General features: G+C 40.4%; 1 protein-coding gene across 1 annotated transcript in view; it reads left to right on the top strand.

Annotated features, from left to right (window-relative positions):
* Positions 1-566: 566 nt before the first annotated feature.
* Positions 567-15,744, top strand: part of FGD4 (FYVE, RhoGEF and PH domain containing 4) — a 228,058-nt gene continuing 212,880 nt past the window's right edge. The window contains exon 1 of the mRNA XM_023725201.1: positions 567-617. The gene's annotated coding sequence lies outside the window, so the exon portion shown is untranslated. The remainder of the gene's footprint in view (positions 618-15,744) is intronic.

Below are 15,744 nucleotides of genomic sequence, written 5' to 3'. Positions count from 1 at the left end.
CCACACCCAGGGAGCAGGGCAGGGCTCAGCACAGCGCGTCCTTGGCTCTTTCCCCGCCCGGCGGAGGCGGAGGTGGCGGCGTGAACGGATTGTACACTCAGCGTTCTCCCAGTCCCGCCCTCGGGGGCCTACGGGCAACTGACTCCAGAGCAGGAGGGTGCCAGGCCGCTGCAGTAGCGGCATCAGGTGAGTGCGGCTGCCGCAGACGGCGTCGGAGCCGAACTCTCGGGCTGGTGGGAGTGTCCCTGGAAGGAAGGCGTAAATAGGCAGTTGACAAGGAGACGCCGGAGCGCAGGGGCGCCAGTGAGGAGCAGCCCCGTAGTTCCCCTCTGGAGTCGCACAGGGACTGAACATGCAGGCGACGCCCCCCAGGGTCCCGTCGCCGCCAGGGAGCCCGCCCAGCGCGCACTTGCGCAGAACAGAGAACAGAGCCGCGAGCCAACCGGGCAAGATGAGCGCCGAGGCTGGCTACAGCTTCAGGAGGGTGGCGATTCGGCGGAAGTCTAATCCCTCCTACCTGCTGCCTGGAACGCCCCGGCCCTGGAGCAGGCCTCCCTCTCACCTGAGATGGGCCGAAGCGGTCACTTATAGGGTCCAGGCACCTGCGGATGCCACAGGTAAGCGTCTGGTGGGGGCAGGGAAGCGCCGTCGCAGGTGAGGTACCCGCCGACCGCCCTGCAGGTGCGCCCCTTTCACCGATTGCGCAGGGGACCTGCTGGGGAGACTCCTTTCGAGCGCAGCGCAGGGCCACCTACCCCCTTACCGATTTTGTCGCTTCCTCCAAAGGACCTTGGATAGGAACGCGCCTAGCCCTGAGCTTGTCCCAGAGGTCCGCTCTCAGAGAATTCCGGAAGTAAAGATAAAATTCTTTAAAAAATTGAAGTTTTGTTGGGAATTAAGGTCCATTTTCTCCATACTGATTTTTAAGTTTTTTGGCGAAATTCCTGCTTTCGGCAGAACTTGTGAGGAACTGGTATAGTGAGTGGGAGAAGGCTGATGTCCACCCTGGTCCGGCAGCCTAGCTGTTGAATGACCTCGGACCAGCTGTCCTAGTGCTCCCGTTTTTCCCTTTTGAAAGAGACGCATGACTTCCTGCCTGAGTGTGAAAAGCTTCAAGTTTCTCATGAGGAAACACGTCCCTAATATAAGGAGAGCGAATTCTGCTGCTGCTTTCATAATGATCAATTCAGATACCAGTAATTAGGTATTTTGAGTTATGAATTCTCATCGAATCTTAGTATTAGAAGAAATACTCAAGACGATCTGTTTAACCCCACATCTCCTCCACGCTTTGTTAATGCGTTCCATTTTCCCGAGGCAGAGCTTGAAACTACCTAGAACGCACTAGGGATTTTTAACGCTTGATTTGCAAAGCTTTTTTTTTTTTTTTTTTTTTTGATCGCGTCCTCTCCTTTTTTTGTGCTCATGTTAAACGGTAACTAGAGATTTCTTTATGTAGACCAGTTTATGAGACAAAACCCTTATTTAAACAGCAGAAATCCAAAAACCTTTACTGTATTTTTTCACACATTTTCTAATGCTTATGCAAAGCTATTATGATTTAAATATATATTGAAGCTTTGAAAATTTCCCTTCTGGTCTTTGTCATGAAGTTGTAGTGGGCATGGAACAGAAAACATAGTGGATGATGACTACTAACTTGCAGCCACATTGGATAAGGATAGAAATTATGTAAGAAAATTTGTAAACAAGCAACCAAATTACAGTGCTTTAGGTCTCAATTTCCTCATTTGCAAAATGAGGACACTGGTGAAATGATCTCTGAAATCTTTTCCAGATTTCGGTGTGATTCCTTCTAAAATGAAGTAGAGAAGAGCTATCCGGGTTCAGGGAAGAGTTTTTGTCCTTGTCAAGTGAAAATGCTTTGCTTTGTTTTGAAATTATTCATGATTTATTTTTCAAAGTATTTTATTTATGACCCAGTTTCTTAATTATTAGGAGTCCTGGTGGCACAGTGCTTAAGCATTTGGCTGTTAACAGGAAGGTCAGTGGTTTGAACCCACCAGTTGCTCCTCAGGACAAAGGTATGGCAGTCAGCTTCGGTAAAGATTACAACCTTGGAAAGCTTATGGGGCAGTTCTGCTCTGTCCTGTGGGGTCGCTGTGAGTTGGAATCAGCTCAACAGCAAAGAGTTTGGTTTTGGTTTGTTTTCTTAGTCATTACTGTTTTCAAATTGAAAACATTTAGATGGAATCTAAATTCTTTGCATCATTGTTATAGCTAAGATCACTTTGGCTTAATTTCAAACCGTTTGAGTAGGTGAACAAAAGATGAAGTGGTGATCTCCAAGAAGTAAGGGGGTGTGGAGTTCTTCCAGTCTATAAATCATTTCTGCAAGGCAGCTGTGCTTGTAGAAGATTCCTTTTTTCTTTTCTAATTTAAAGAACATCCAAAAAACACTTCTTTTCTTTCCTTTTTTTTTTTTTAAATGAAATCCTCACAATAACTTTTCTAGAGCTGTTACATTGTCTTGATATTGTTTACTATCTGAAACACTTAAGTTCTTGCTGCTCTTATTTTCAGAGTTGAAAAGTAATTACTGTATCTTAACAGGTACAGTTGGTCCCTTTCCCATAATATGATCTGTAGCATCTGTTGGAGAATGATCTAGTTTCTTGGTAGGTAGTCTTCAGCTATTGGGTGATCACTTCCTGTTTAATTTTTGGAAGGTGCTTCCTTCTTTGAATCAGCTCTGCCTCCCTATTAAGACTCATTGAACTATCTAGCATTATATACATTGCATCCTCCCCCCATCAAAAAGTAAACCAGATTTAACTTAAATTCCAAGGAAGTACAAATTCACGAAAACTACAAACTTTAAACTTAAAGAGTAGCTATTACTCAACTGATATGTTGCTTTTCCTCTTTAAAAAGAAGGAACAAAAACAGAGGTCAAGAACTTTGCAGAGAATTCAACTGAGTGATGCAGACCGTATTCTATGGTTATGAAACCGACTATATTTAGAGTTCTCTGCATCTTGACCAAAAAATAATGAAAATAAGGCCTACCAACTGCATCTTCCATATATACCTAAGTGTGAAGGTCCTCATCTAGATGAAGCAGAGAAGTAAGGTAATTAAGACAGAGACTTTGCGATTACATAGCACCCAAGTTCCTAATCCCTTTTCTGTCAGTAACTGTGCAAATTGGAACAAGTCTCATTTTTTCATCTGAACAATGAAGATAACAGTATCTGCTTTCTAAGACAGGTGGGAGGATCAAGTAAGTTTATATAGGTACCTGTCTGACACAAAAGAAGCACTCAATAAATGCTAGCTAGTACCATAGCAAGGAGTTCTTACTCATGTTCCAAGAGTCTGGCACTAGGATGGGCACATAGATGGCACTCTATAAACACTTGTTGAATGAAGGAATAAGGGAATAAATGCCCTCCTTCAATGATGTTCATAATAGCTGCTATTTTTTAAATACGTTTTGCATTCTGAGAACTATGTTATGTGATACCCACACAAACACACGTATGTATCAATTTATTTCACAACAATCCTACTAGGTAGTTAGTATTGTGCACATTTTATAGCTGAAGAAATTGGGGCACAGGTGTTTAACTTTCTCAGAATCATAAACTGGTGATTGGTTAGCCAGGATTCAAACTCGGGTGTGCCTGGCATCAAAGGCAGTGCTCTCACCACACTTCACATAATGCCAAAAAAAAAAAAAAAACCCAAACCCATTGCTGTCTGGTCGATTCCGGCTCATAGCGAGCTATCCTATAGGGACAGAGTAGAACTGCCCTATACAGTTTCCAAGGAGCACCTGATGGATTCGAACTGCCAGACTTTTGATTAGCAGCTGTAGCTCTTAACCATTTCGCCACTAGGGTTTCCTCACATAATGCAGCCTGTGATTTTTCTTCGGGAAATGAAGTGCCTTCATTAGACCTCGTCCTAAGCAAGCAGATGAGAAGTGTTATGAGTAAAGACACCAGATGGTCTTTAGGCATGGAAGGGGAATGGTTTGACTGTTGTGGTCCCGTGAATCACAGTTTAAAGGTCCAGAAGTCATCTCTCAAAATTGTCTTTTCTATTACAAAAAAATCATACATTCAAATAAGTATGATATATATGTGTATATATATATATATATAAAATTTATATATGTGTGTATGGAGCCCTGGTGATGCAGTGGTTAAGAGTTCAGCTGCTAACCAAAGGGTCAGCAGTTCGAATCCACCAGCCGCTCCTTGGAAACCCTATGGGGCAATCCTATAAGGCTGCTATGAGTTGGAATCTACGTGCCGGCAGCGGGTTTGGTTTAGTTTGTGTATGTGTGTGTATACACACTGTCTTTGTTTCTTAGTGATACTGTAACAGAAATACCACACGTGGGTGGCTTTAACAAACAGAAATTTGTTTTCTCACAGTTTAGGAGGCTGGAAGTCTGAATTCAGGGCCCTGGCTTTAGGGGAAGGCACTCTCTCGGCCCACTCTGGGGGAAAACCCTCGTCTCAGCTTCTCTAACTCTGGTGTTCCTAGGTTCCCTGGCAGTCCTCACGTGTGCTTCTGTCTTCCCCAGTTTGTGCTTGCTTTTCTTTGTGCCTCATCTGCTCTTTTTATATCCCAAAAGTTATTAGGTTTAAGACACACCTTACACTGATATGGTGTCATTAACACAACAAAGAAAACTATTCCCATTGGAATTGTATCCACTGATAATAGGGGTTAGGATTCCATCACTTATTTTTTTTTGGTGGTGGTGGTGGGACACGATTCAATCCATAACACACATTAAAAAAAAAAAACCTCCTGGGTCCCCACCACCCACATAAAGAAAATATTGCCAGGATCTCTGATACCCCTAAGCGTGTTTCTTCCCCCAATTTTACCCTACAAAAGTGCCCACTATTCTGAAGTTTATTACTTTCCTTTTTGTTACAGTTCTACTACATATGTATTCCTAAGCAATATAGTTAGATTTTGGTTTTGTTTTTTTTTAGTTTTGTATGTTTTAAACCTTATGGGACTATATGTATTCTTATGTAACTCGCCTTTTTTCACAATATTAAATGAGACCTCTGTGTTGAGGCAATCCAACCATGCAGTCTCTGGGTTAAATTTAATTTGCTGATGGTAGGGTTTCTTATATCAGTTAACTGTGTTGTTAATATCTCAGTATCTTTGCTAATTTTTGACTGTTTATTATTTGAGAGTGCTGTTAAAGTCCCACTGTTATGATACATTTGTCCATTTTCCCATGTAATTCTGTCAACTTCTGCTTTATAGTTTTGAGGCTGTTTTTTGGAGGTATTTAAATTTACACCCAATAAATTTCATTTTGTTGCACATAGGGTCGCTATGAGTCGGAACTGACTCAACGGCAACTAAAGACAACATTTAAATTTAAGATTGTTACAACTTCTTGATGATTGGACCTTTTATTATTATGTCATGATCCTCATTATCCTTGGTTGTTTTTGTCTTAAAGTCTAACTTGTCTGATATTAATTTAGCTGTCCTGTCCCATCTTTTTTTAAGTTAGTATTTGCCTGGGATTTCTTTTTTTTTTTAATCCCCTTTAGTCTCCCTGTGCCCTTATGTTTTTAGATCTGCTGTGTTATAAATAGATTAAAAATTTTTAAGTCTGATAGTATAACTTAGGTGAGCTTAGTCCATTTGTATAATTATTGATATGCTTGGATTTATTTATACCATCGTCTTTTATGCTTTTTTTTTTTTTTAATCCAGCTTTTTCTATGCCTTCCCCTTTATTTCCTTTCCATAATCTGAATATCGAAAGCCCTTTGGAGGAGAGGGGCAGGATACTGTCTCTCGATTGAATATTGTTTCTGCTGACTCTCGTTCAGCGTGGCTTATTCCTTAGTTTTGTGGGAATCCTGAGGAGCCTGTATTGAGGATGCCTTTCTGGAGAAAATATGTGTTTGTTTCTGCTGCTGCTTTAATTTATTAGCCAGGCATTTCCTTGACTTGGAGGTGTTGTAAAGTTGAACTTAGGCTTGCTCAGAGGAGATCATCATTGTTGTTGTTAATTTTTCTCTTAACCTTGGTATTGTTCTACAGATTTTTCTCATCAGTTTGCTTTGATGGAAAGCAGATGTTTCCCAGGCCACCATTTTATCAAACTTGTAGCACCTTCCAGGGTGAGGCATTAGTGCTGGGGCCTCAGGTTCTGCTCTTAGTTATTGCGCAAGCCCTAGTCCTTAGTTCCTTGGAGCTCTAAATTCCTGGGAATGGTTTCTGCGCCCCAGGCAGCATGGGCTTACAAATTAGGTCACTGACTCAGGTCTAGTGTACAGTTTTGTTTTGTTGTTTGAATTTCTTTTGGCCATTGTGGATCTCCTTTATTTTCTTATGACCTCAGAGTATACTTACAGGTTGATTGGTTGTGATTTATTCAGCATCTGGGTGCTTTGTGGTGAAGGGCTTGTCATTTTATATACTTTGTAAGATTTCTATAAGTAGTTCCTGTTTCCAGTTTTCACCTTGTATGGAATACTTACATTGTCAACACCTACTTCAATATCCTGAGCACTTTTGGAGGACTAATTTCATCTTTGTGTTGGAAGGAGGGGTGGAAATTTGGGTAAGAGCAATAAGAATATTTACTGACTATCGAATGCTAGCTCTGAACCAGGACTATATGTATATTATCACCAATTCTTATTTTTATGGCAACCCTTCAAGATAGATGACATTATTACCATTTTAGAGGTAAAGAAACCAAGTTTTAGGAATTCTAACTGTAATGCCCTACAAACTTGTAAGGACAGAGGCACACTTACAACACTAGTTCTTAAGGTTTCCCAGGTCTTTGAAAGGCAAAGTGCAAAGCAATAACAATATGTCGTATATGTTAGGGCTAATATTATTCGTAACGTTAATGAATGTATATTATATTTTAAAAAAGCTTCAATATTATTTGAATCATTTTAGACAATGACCTAAACAAATTATTCAAAGATTTATAAAATGAAGATGTGTATCAATATCCTTAATGTTTCTTAGAAGCTGCTTGAAGATGGATTCTGGAATTGCAAAGTCCTGCAGAGGGTGTCTTGGTTTCCTAGTAGTGCTGTGACAAGTATCGCAAGTTGCGTGACTTTAGAAAACGGAAATTATTTTCCCACAGTTCAGAAGGCTAGAAGTCTGAATTCAGGGCATGGCTGTAGGGGAAGGCTCTCTCTCTGAGGTTTTGGGGAAGAGCCTTGTCTCTCCCAGCGTTCTTTAGTGATCTTCACGTGACATCTATCTTCCCTCCTTTGTGGTTGATTGTTTCTGTTTCTATGCTGCTCATTAAACTCAGCAGTGATTAGGCTTAGGACACGCCCTACACTGTTAGGGCCTCATTAACATAAAGAAAACCCTATTCCCAAATGGGATTTTATCCACGGGTATAGGGGTTAAGGTTCCAACACATATTTTGGGCAGACCAAACCCACTGCCGTTGAGTTGATTCTGACTCATAGTGACCCTATAGGGTTTCCAAGGCTGTAAATCTTTACAGAAGCAGACTGCCACATGTTTCTCTGCAGAGTGGCTGGTGGGTTTGAACCTCCAACCTTTTGGTTAGCAGCTGAGCACTTAACCACTGTGCCACCATGGCTCCTTGAAAGAGGGACAGGAACCAGGAAAGGTTTTCTTACGTGGATACCCTTCCAAGAGCAATGTAACCTGTAGTCAGTGAGTGGTCTTTGAATGAATAGCCACATGAACCTAAAAACACTGAGAGACTCTTATTCCACATTCACCTACTTGTTTGCCCTCCTTTCCTCTACCAAGGGGGAGACCTAAATTCAACTTTCTAACTGGTGATAGAGAAGAACCAGGGCTCTTTGAGGAAGTGACTAGGGTCAGCCTGAGGCCACTGCTTCTCAACCTACAGGGTACCTTCCCTTGGATTTCATTCTGGTCTGGTCAGGACTATACTGGCATTCTTTTTTACATGCATTTGCTGGGAAGTTGATTGAAAAAGGATTCAAACATGATGCATTTAATTTTATGGATATGGTAGTGGAGTGGGATTCAGTAGGTCTGGACAGGAGCTTATGAATCTGTGGTTTTAAAAAGTAACACAGGTAATTCTGATGAGCTGGCTGGTTTCCAAATGCCGTTCTCCTGGCTGCAGCAGAATTACTTAAGAGGTAATTAAAATTCCCAGGCCTTGCCCTAGACATGAGGACTCAGAATCTCCAGTGGTCGGGTTAGAAAAGCTGTATTTTTAACAAACATCCCAGGTGATTATGATGTGTGACCAGGCTTCTGAACTACTGTTTCTTCCCAAACCTGGGTAAACCCTACTTTGGTCTTGAGCAAAAGATTGGCCGTTTGAACCTATTAGCAGCTCCTCGGGAGAGAGATGTGGCAGTCTCCTTCCATAAAGATTACAGCCCTGGAAACCCTATGAGGCAGTTCTACTCTGTCTTATAGAGTCTCTATGAGTCGGAGTCAACTCAACGCAATGAGTTTTGATTTTGAGCACAGACAACCAAGATTTGCTCAAACAAGGCAAATTAACACTTAAGACTTTAATTAACTTCAATTAACACTTCACCTGGTAGTGGCCATTGCTTTATTTCAGGCCCACTCCTCTCACCAGCAAGGAGCTCTGGCAGCACAGTGGTTGAGGGCTCACGTGCTACCTGAAAGGTTAGCAGTTCAAACCCACCAGCCACTCCTTGGGAGAAAGATGTGGCAGTCTGCTTCTGTAAAGATTATAACCTTGGAAACCCTACGGGGCAGTTCTACTCTTTTCTATGGGTCGGAATCAACTTGACAGCAACAGGTTTGGTTTTGGTTGTTCTCTCACCAGCAATATTGCTATCTACTCTACATCAATTTTCTTAAATCTGAGTATGTATAATGTCCTTCTCATAGTCAGAAACCTCCCATGGCTTCCCTATTGTTGATGTATGTCTGTAATGATATACTCTATTCAAAATTGATTACCTTAGTGACTTTGGTTATTTTATTCAGTTAAAGTTTACCAGTAACCCCTCACAAAGCACAGAGATACACCTTTTACAATTCATACAAATGTTTAATCTTATTTTAATTATTAAAGCTGCACTACTCATGCATTTACTTTGGACGTGTCCTCGGGAAAGACCAATCACTAGAAAAAGACATGTTTGATAAAGTAGAGGGTCAGTGAAAATGAGAGAAACCCTCAATGAGATGGATCGACACAGCAGCCGCAACAACACAGTAGTCCCCCCTCATCCATGCTTTTGTTTCTGCGGTTTCAGTTACCCACTGTCAACTGTAGTCCGCAGTGCTTGCGTTCAAGTAACCCTTATTTTACTTAAAACATCCCCAAAGTGCAAGAGGAGTGATGCCGGCAATTTGGAGTATGCCAAAGAGAAGCTGTAAAGTATTTCTATTTTATTATTAGTTATTATTGTTAATCTCTTACCGAGCCTAATTTATAAATTAAACTTTATCATAGGTATGTATGTATAAGAAAAAACATAGTATATATAGAATCCAGTACTATCTGCAATTTCATGCATCCACTGCGGGTCTTGAACGTATCCTCTGTGGATAAGGGGGGACTCCTGGAGACTCAGATGTGCCAATGATGATGAATTGACACAGGACCAGGCAACGTTTTGTTCTGTTATACGTAAGGTCACCATGAGTTGGCGCCAACTTGACAGCAACTAACAACAACAAACATGCATTGATTACACTTCAGAAGTCGTGTGTGTTTGTTTCCAGGAATAAATTTGGAATCATTTGCAGGGCATTGTCTAGAATTAGTCATCTGTTCTTGACTTGCAATTGACAGTGTGGATATTAGTAGCACACTGTGTACTATTATTGTATTATTGCTTCACTTAAGCAGGAGCAGAGTGAAAACACACCCAGCTACCATGCCCTTTCACACACACACCCCTTTGCTGAAATTAAACTCTCAAGGTCACCAATTTGCAGCATCTGTGAGAATTAGGAAGCTGCTGCAATTCTGGGACTGCACTGAGCTGTGATACAGCTTTGCTGCAAACAGTCCAGCCTACTCTGCAAGACTGGAGTTTTCCCTGGGGCCTTGGGCAGGCTTTTGTGTTAGGCCACATGTAATAGTAGCCTTAACAAGTGCAATGATTTTTACAATCAGTATATTTCTATTTTTAAAGTATATGCCAGTGGGTATACTTAGGAGGTGAAAAGTCAACATATAGAACCAAATAAATTATAAGATATCCCACTTGAAGAGTACTGAGGGGTCATTGTTTATAATAACAAGTGCAATGAAGTTTAATATATGGGAAGTTGGCAAATTAGGTTATTGTCAAATTCTGTTAAAAGTAATGGTTTATAACCCTCAATATAAAAATACAGCTTAAAAAAAGTTGTTTGTTTCCTCTGCAGAAAGTTGATTAACATGTAGCATTTTTTTCCCTAAATCATGCTACCTTAGTGCTGTCATTTGTGACTTACCAATGTGTTATGCTGTGTTGGGAATCCAAACACCTTGAACTTAAGTAACTCCCATCCTAGAAGAGGAATTTAGATGCATAATTAACAGAGTGGAAGGAAGTGTTGGGTGTAAGAGGAATGATCAGAGTGGTTGTGGTTCAGCAAATGGCACATTTTTGTCTGTGCTACCTCAGCTTTAGAGAAGACAATATGTGACCTGGCCTTCACGGTCACCCTGAGCCTGTGTCTGCTGGCTTGTGCATCTGGTTGAAGCAGCAGCATACTGCTCACACCATCAGGAAATCCATACCAGGTTGAAAAACAATTTCACTTCCAAGTTCCATTCAGAACCCTAAGTCACAGCAGTATCTCTGTGTTCTTTATGTCCTATATCCTTCATTACAAAGTTCACCTCCTATGATGCATTTCTTTTTTTATCCTACTAAGCTAGGAATCTTTCATTCCTTCAACAAATATTTGAATGTCTATTTTGGACCACGCACTGTGTTAGGGCCCTTCAAAATTAAGGCAAGAGGAATATGCTATGGTGGCTTAAAGTGTGGGCTCTAGAGTTAGACTGCCTGGGTCTGATTCGTTCTCTATTACTAATTAGCTGGGTGACTTTGGGCAAAATACTTCTTTATGACGCAGTTTCTTCATCTATATAATTTGAATATTAATATTACCCACATCATGGAGTTGCTGAGAGAATAAAATGAGTTAATATTCTTAAAAGGCTTAGAACAGTGCCTGGGAATAGTTATTACTGTTTTTTAGTAATTTTGTTGGGAATAGCATAGGTACTGCCCTCACAGTCTAAGGTCCTTTTGGCATCTTTTGCTTATCTCTAATCTTGCACTTGTCTCCCCGAATTGTGATTGGTTATTTATAAGGTACCTGGCACCTACTGAACACAAGTCACTGCCAGGGTGCAAGCTCTTCCAGACACGTGTCTTTCCATCTCCTTCCACCTTAGCTTTCCTCTTTCCTCAGTCCCTGCCAAAGCTGCCTTCCACTGCTGATCTCCTTCAGTCTTTTCTCCTGTGTCTGAGCCCCAGTTTGATGTCAGAAAACTTCTCTAAAGCCTAAGTTTCATCACAGAACCACCCTCTGTCCTGTTCCCTGACTGAGGCCTGGCTTTCTCCCAGTAGCACTGGTCCCCTGGTGACTTCACAGGCAATTGTTCGTCTTCCATGACCCACATATCTCCTGGCCAGGACCAGAGGTCAGCCCTCTCCTAGCTCACCGCAACTATTTCTAGTCTGCCTCCTAGAAAAAATATTCTTGCTTTCACTTTTGCCAGCAACCTAAATTTCCTCACTGAATTTCTTCGTGTTTCTCCTCTGCATCAGCCCTACTGGTCCCTAACTCTGTAGTCATCCATCACTTCTTATGGCCTCCTCAAAGCCCACTCAAGGGCTCAACAAATATTGAGTGAATGGAAGAGCCCCAAACTAGCTTGGCACATTTTGGTTCACGTAAAGAATTTTGTAATAATCAACACTGTTGGAAAATGGAAATTGGGTTCATCCAGTGGTCATGAGTTCCTTATTAGTGAGGAGGCTCAAGGAGAGGCTAGGTGATTTAGTGGCTGTGCTGTAGAGATGACTGAATATCAGATGTGACCCTTTCTGACCTATAATCTCAACTTGCAAACTGTATGGTCTAACATCAGCGGTTTTCAACTTTCCTCCTCTGTCTACACATTCTCATGCTCCCGTAAGCACTATGTATCAGTTTTGTTTAGAAATGTATTGGCAAGGTGAGAGGATAGTATACTTCATTCTCCTTGAGATGTAATGGACTAGATGATCTCTATATCCCCGTTAGTTTGCAATTCTGATTATTCCTGGCATCCTTTCTAACACTGTGATATGTTTTGACCTCAGAGTGTATTGGGGTATGTAGTATCAATATAATTACCCTATTGGTATATGTTGGGAAACCACTTTAGTTTTTCTAATTAACTAAGAGTTATGCATAGCATTATTAATATATATATATATTTTTTACTCTTGTTTTTAACACCTTAATGCAATAAAAGTGGTGTAAGGCTGTATTGTCCAAAGATGCTGTCCAGTGTGGAAGAACTCACAAAACTAGCTACAGAATGGAGAACTGACTGGGGTGACAATTAGAGCCCCTCTTTAGCCCTTTTATAGAAAGTGTTAAATAGGCTGCCTGCTATGAAAACAGTGAAAAGAAGGGGAAGGGACTGAGTCAGGAAGCAAGGAGGAAACTGCCAATGATGGCATTCATTGTTCTGAAGTCAGCATGGTGCCCAGTACAAGCTCATTTTCTTTGAGAGCGAATGCCTTTTCCAAGTTTTGGAACTGAGGGACCAGAACTGTGTGTGTTTTGTTAACCTGGGAGATTTACTCTAGCAATATTATGGGCATTGGGAAGGTAGAACAAAGAAATGGAAAAGTAAAGTTATTCACATAACCGCCATCTTCAGTGGACAGCTGTCATCATGTAACTTAGTCATTAAAGCTTCCTGGTGAGCCGGCAGGGCTGGGGTCAGATACTTCTCATCCTCATGGTCTTACTGATGGTGGGTAGTCTCTGTATACTTAAGGGAAATAGTATAGCACTCACACATTATAAGTGCTTATTTCAGAGTATATTCATTCCTTCAGGTCTTTTGTTAATGGTCCGTTTCTGGCATAGATTCCTGGGTTCTATCGCTATTTATATATATATATATATATTTTTTTTTCTTTTTTAATCTGTAAGGGAGCTTTTTTATTCCCGTTCCTTGCTTTTGGTCTCAAAGCCAGTTCTTTACCTTTATCAGTTCCTGCAGATGCTGTGGTGAGTCTTTTAGAAAACAGGCTTTGTTAGGGACTTTTGGAAATACTTTATAGTTTGTATCTGCTTGTTTTTCTTTATTCAGATTTAGAATATAATTTCTGTTTATTAATGTTTTCCTTCTAATATTTTCTCTTTGCTTATATGTTAAGTGACTCTGCCTTTTAGTGTAGACCTGAAAAGCTTGACTAATAAAATTTCAGGAGCTTGAAAACTTTCCTTTCAATTTCTAAAAATTAGTACCTACTGAGTTCACCCCATTCAAGTCTTAAATGTCCCTTCTCAATGAGGCCTTCCGTGACCATCTTATTTAAAATTGGAAGTTCCCCAGTTTCATACTCCCTTCCTTGCTGTTTCTTCACAACACTTATCACTAACTCTGTGTTTTATGTATCTTGCTTGTTTTCTTCACGCCTTCCCTCCCACACACGCTAAACTCCACAGGAGCAGGAGTTTTTGTCTCTTGTATTCTCTTTACCAAAGGCAGGGTACGCTCAGGATTCCCAGTGTGGAGACTGCCAGCTTTGGGCTGGGAGCTTATTCCAGTGACTGGCCTATGAGACAGGGAAGGAGGCAGCGAGGTGTGTGTTTGGGGATGGGTGGTGAAGGTGAACACAAGACAGACATAGAGGCTGGTACTAGGCCTGGGCCTTTTGCATCTGAGCATCAATGGCTGAAGCAACAGAATCACCATGGACTGCTGTTTTGATACGAACAGGTGGAATCTAAGCGTGGCATCAAACTGCCTTAAGAATAAGGTAGTGACGAGTTGGTGTGCGGTCTGCGATTCATAAAGTTGGAAGCTATTTATACAAAGAGACTTTCTTCATCACCTCGTTTAGTAATCTGGTGAATCACCTTAACATGAAGGTAAACCTTTATGTTAACATCATGGGAGCAGTGACTTTACCTGTCTTGCTCGCTGCTGTATCTCCAACCCCTAGAAGAATTCTTGGCTCATATTAGATGTCAGTAAATACTAACTGAATGAATGAATGGACGAATGAATGGAGTGAATGAAATCCTATGTTGAGTGATAAGTTTTCAAAGTGCTTATTTTATGCCAGCCCTAGTTTACGCACAAGCTTTATTGCCTCCTGATCTCCTTAAGTTTTTTGTTACTTGTTTTATTTTTCCAAATAGGATTCCTTTAAATAAGTTTCTTTGATACATTTGGGAAACCCTGGTGACGTAATGGTTAAGAGCTACGGCTGCTAACCAAAAGGTCAGTAGTGTGAATCAACCAGGCACTTCTTGGAAATCCTATGGGGTGGTTCTACTCTGTCCTATAGGGTTGCTATGAGTTGGAATCGACTTGATGGCAATGGGTTTAGTTTGGTTTGATTTTTTTTGATACATTTGAGAGAGGATTCAGTTTAAAAGTACATTAACTATAACTTTCAAAAGTATATCTGTTTTATGTAGCAAAACATCCTCTAATAGCTATTGAAGTTAGTCACATCAGCATTAATTGTTTCTTTGGGTCTAACGTAGTACATCTCTAGAAATCTCTATCATAGGTTTAGGGGGTATGTAATGAAAAAATCCTTTGGCAAAACGAAAGGATTGACTATCTGATAATATGTTTAAGGCTGAATTACACAAGAAGCTGGGGCTTTTCCTTTGGTTTTCTAAGGTTCTTCACACACTCCATCCCTTTCCAGTGCTTTTAATTAATAGACGTTCTGAAACTTTCTGTCTAAATTTGTAAGATAGAGGAGAACCTTAAACACTGGTAGTTGTTCTAACCATGTTAGTTTGCATTAGATGCTCCTTATCCACAGGAAAGTTGGTTATCCTGCAACTTTAAAACAAGTAAGCAGTAATAGTTTGAATACAAAAAGCTTTTTACAGCTGGAATATTGAAAATCTTTTCTTTTTCCCTCTCCAAATGTGCAAATTTCATGTACATGAAAATAATTTTAATTTTGTAAGTTAAATTAATTTCTTAGCTCTTTAGAAATTAGTCTGATCTCTTCAAAGAAGAAAGCTTTGATTTCACTGTCTTCTTCAGAAAGGTCATTTCCTTCATGTAAATGAGGATTTTTGTGCATTTGGGCCCACTTTGTGGTTTCTTTATGGATATAATTAACTTAATTGCCTTTTCTGTGCTTTATACTAGGAAGGTGGGGCATCACATCAAACTTTTATAGATACTGACATTTAGAATATCATTAACTTGTGAACAAGGTTCAAATTTATTCGAATGCAAAAATCTACACGATGTTGAGACAACATATGCTGTTTTGACTGAATTTTGTCTATGCACTGACTGTATATAAAGTCACAGTAGTTAACAAGATAAAACAAAATCAAATATAATAGTGAATGGTAGAAATTTCTGTAGCTTTATTTCTTTAAATGGGGTAGAACTAGCTGAGATCTAGTTCAGTAGTCACACAGGCCTGGGTTTAAATCCTACTTCTGCCATTTCATAGCTTTGGGAGAGTAATTTACCCTCCTTGAAGCTGTTTCTTTATAAAATCAGGATAGTGAAAGTATTTTTTTTCTTATAAT

This window comes from Trichechus manatus, unplaced genomic scaffold (genome assembly GCF_000243295.1).
Source record: "Trichechus manatus latirostris isolate Lorelei unplaced genomic scaffold, TriManLat1.0 scaffold00292, whole genome shotgun sequence".
Taxonomy (NCBI): Eukaryota; Metazoa; Chordata; class Mammalia; order Sirenia; family Trichechidae; genus Trichechus; species Trichechus manatus.
This window is presented reverse-complemented; position numbering and strand designations above follow the sequence as displayed.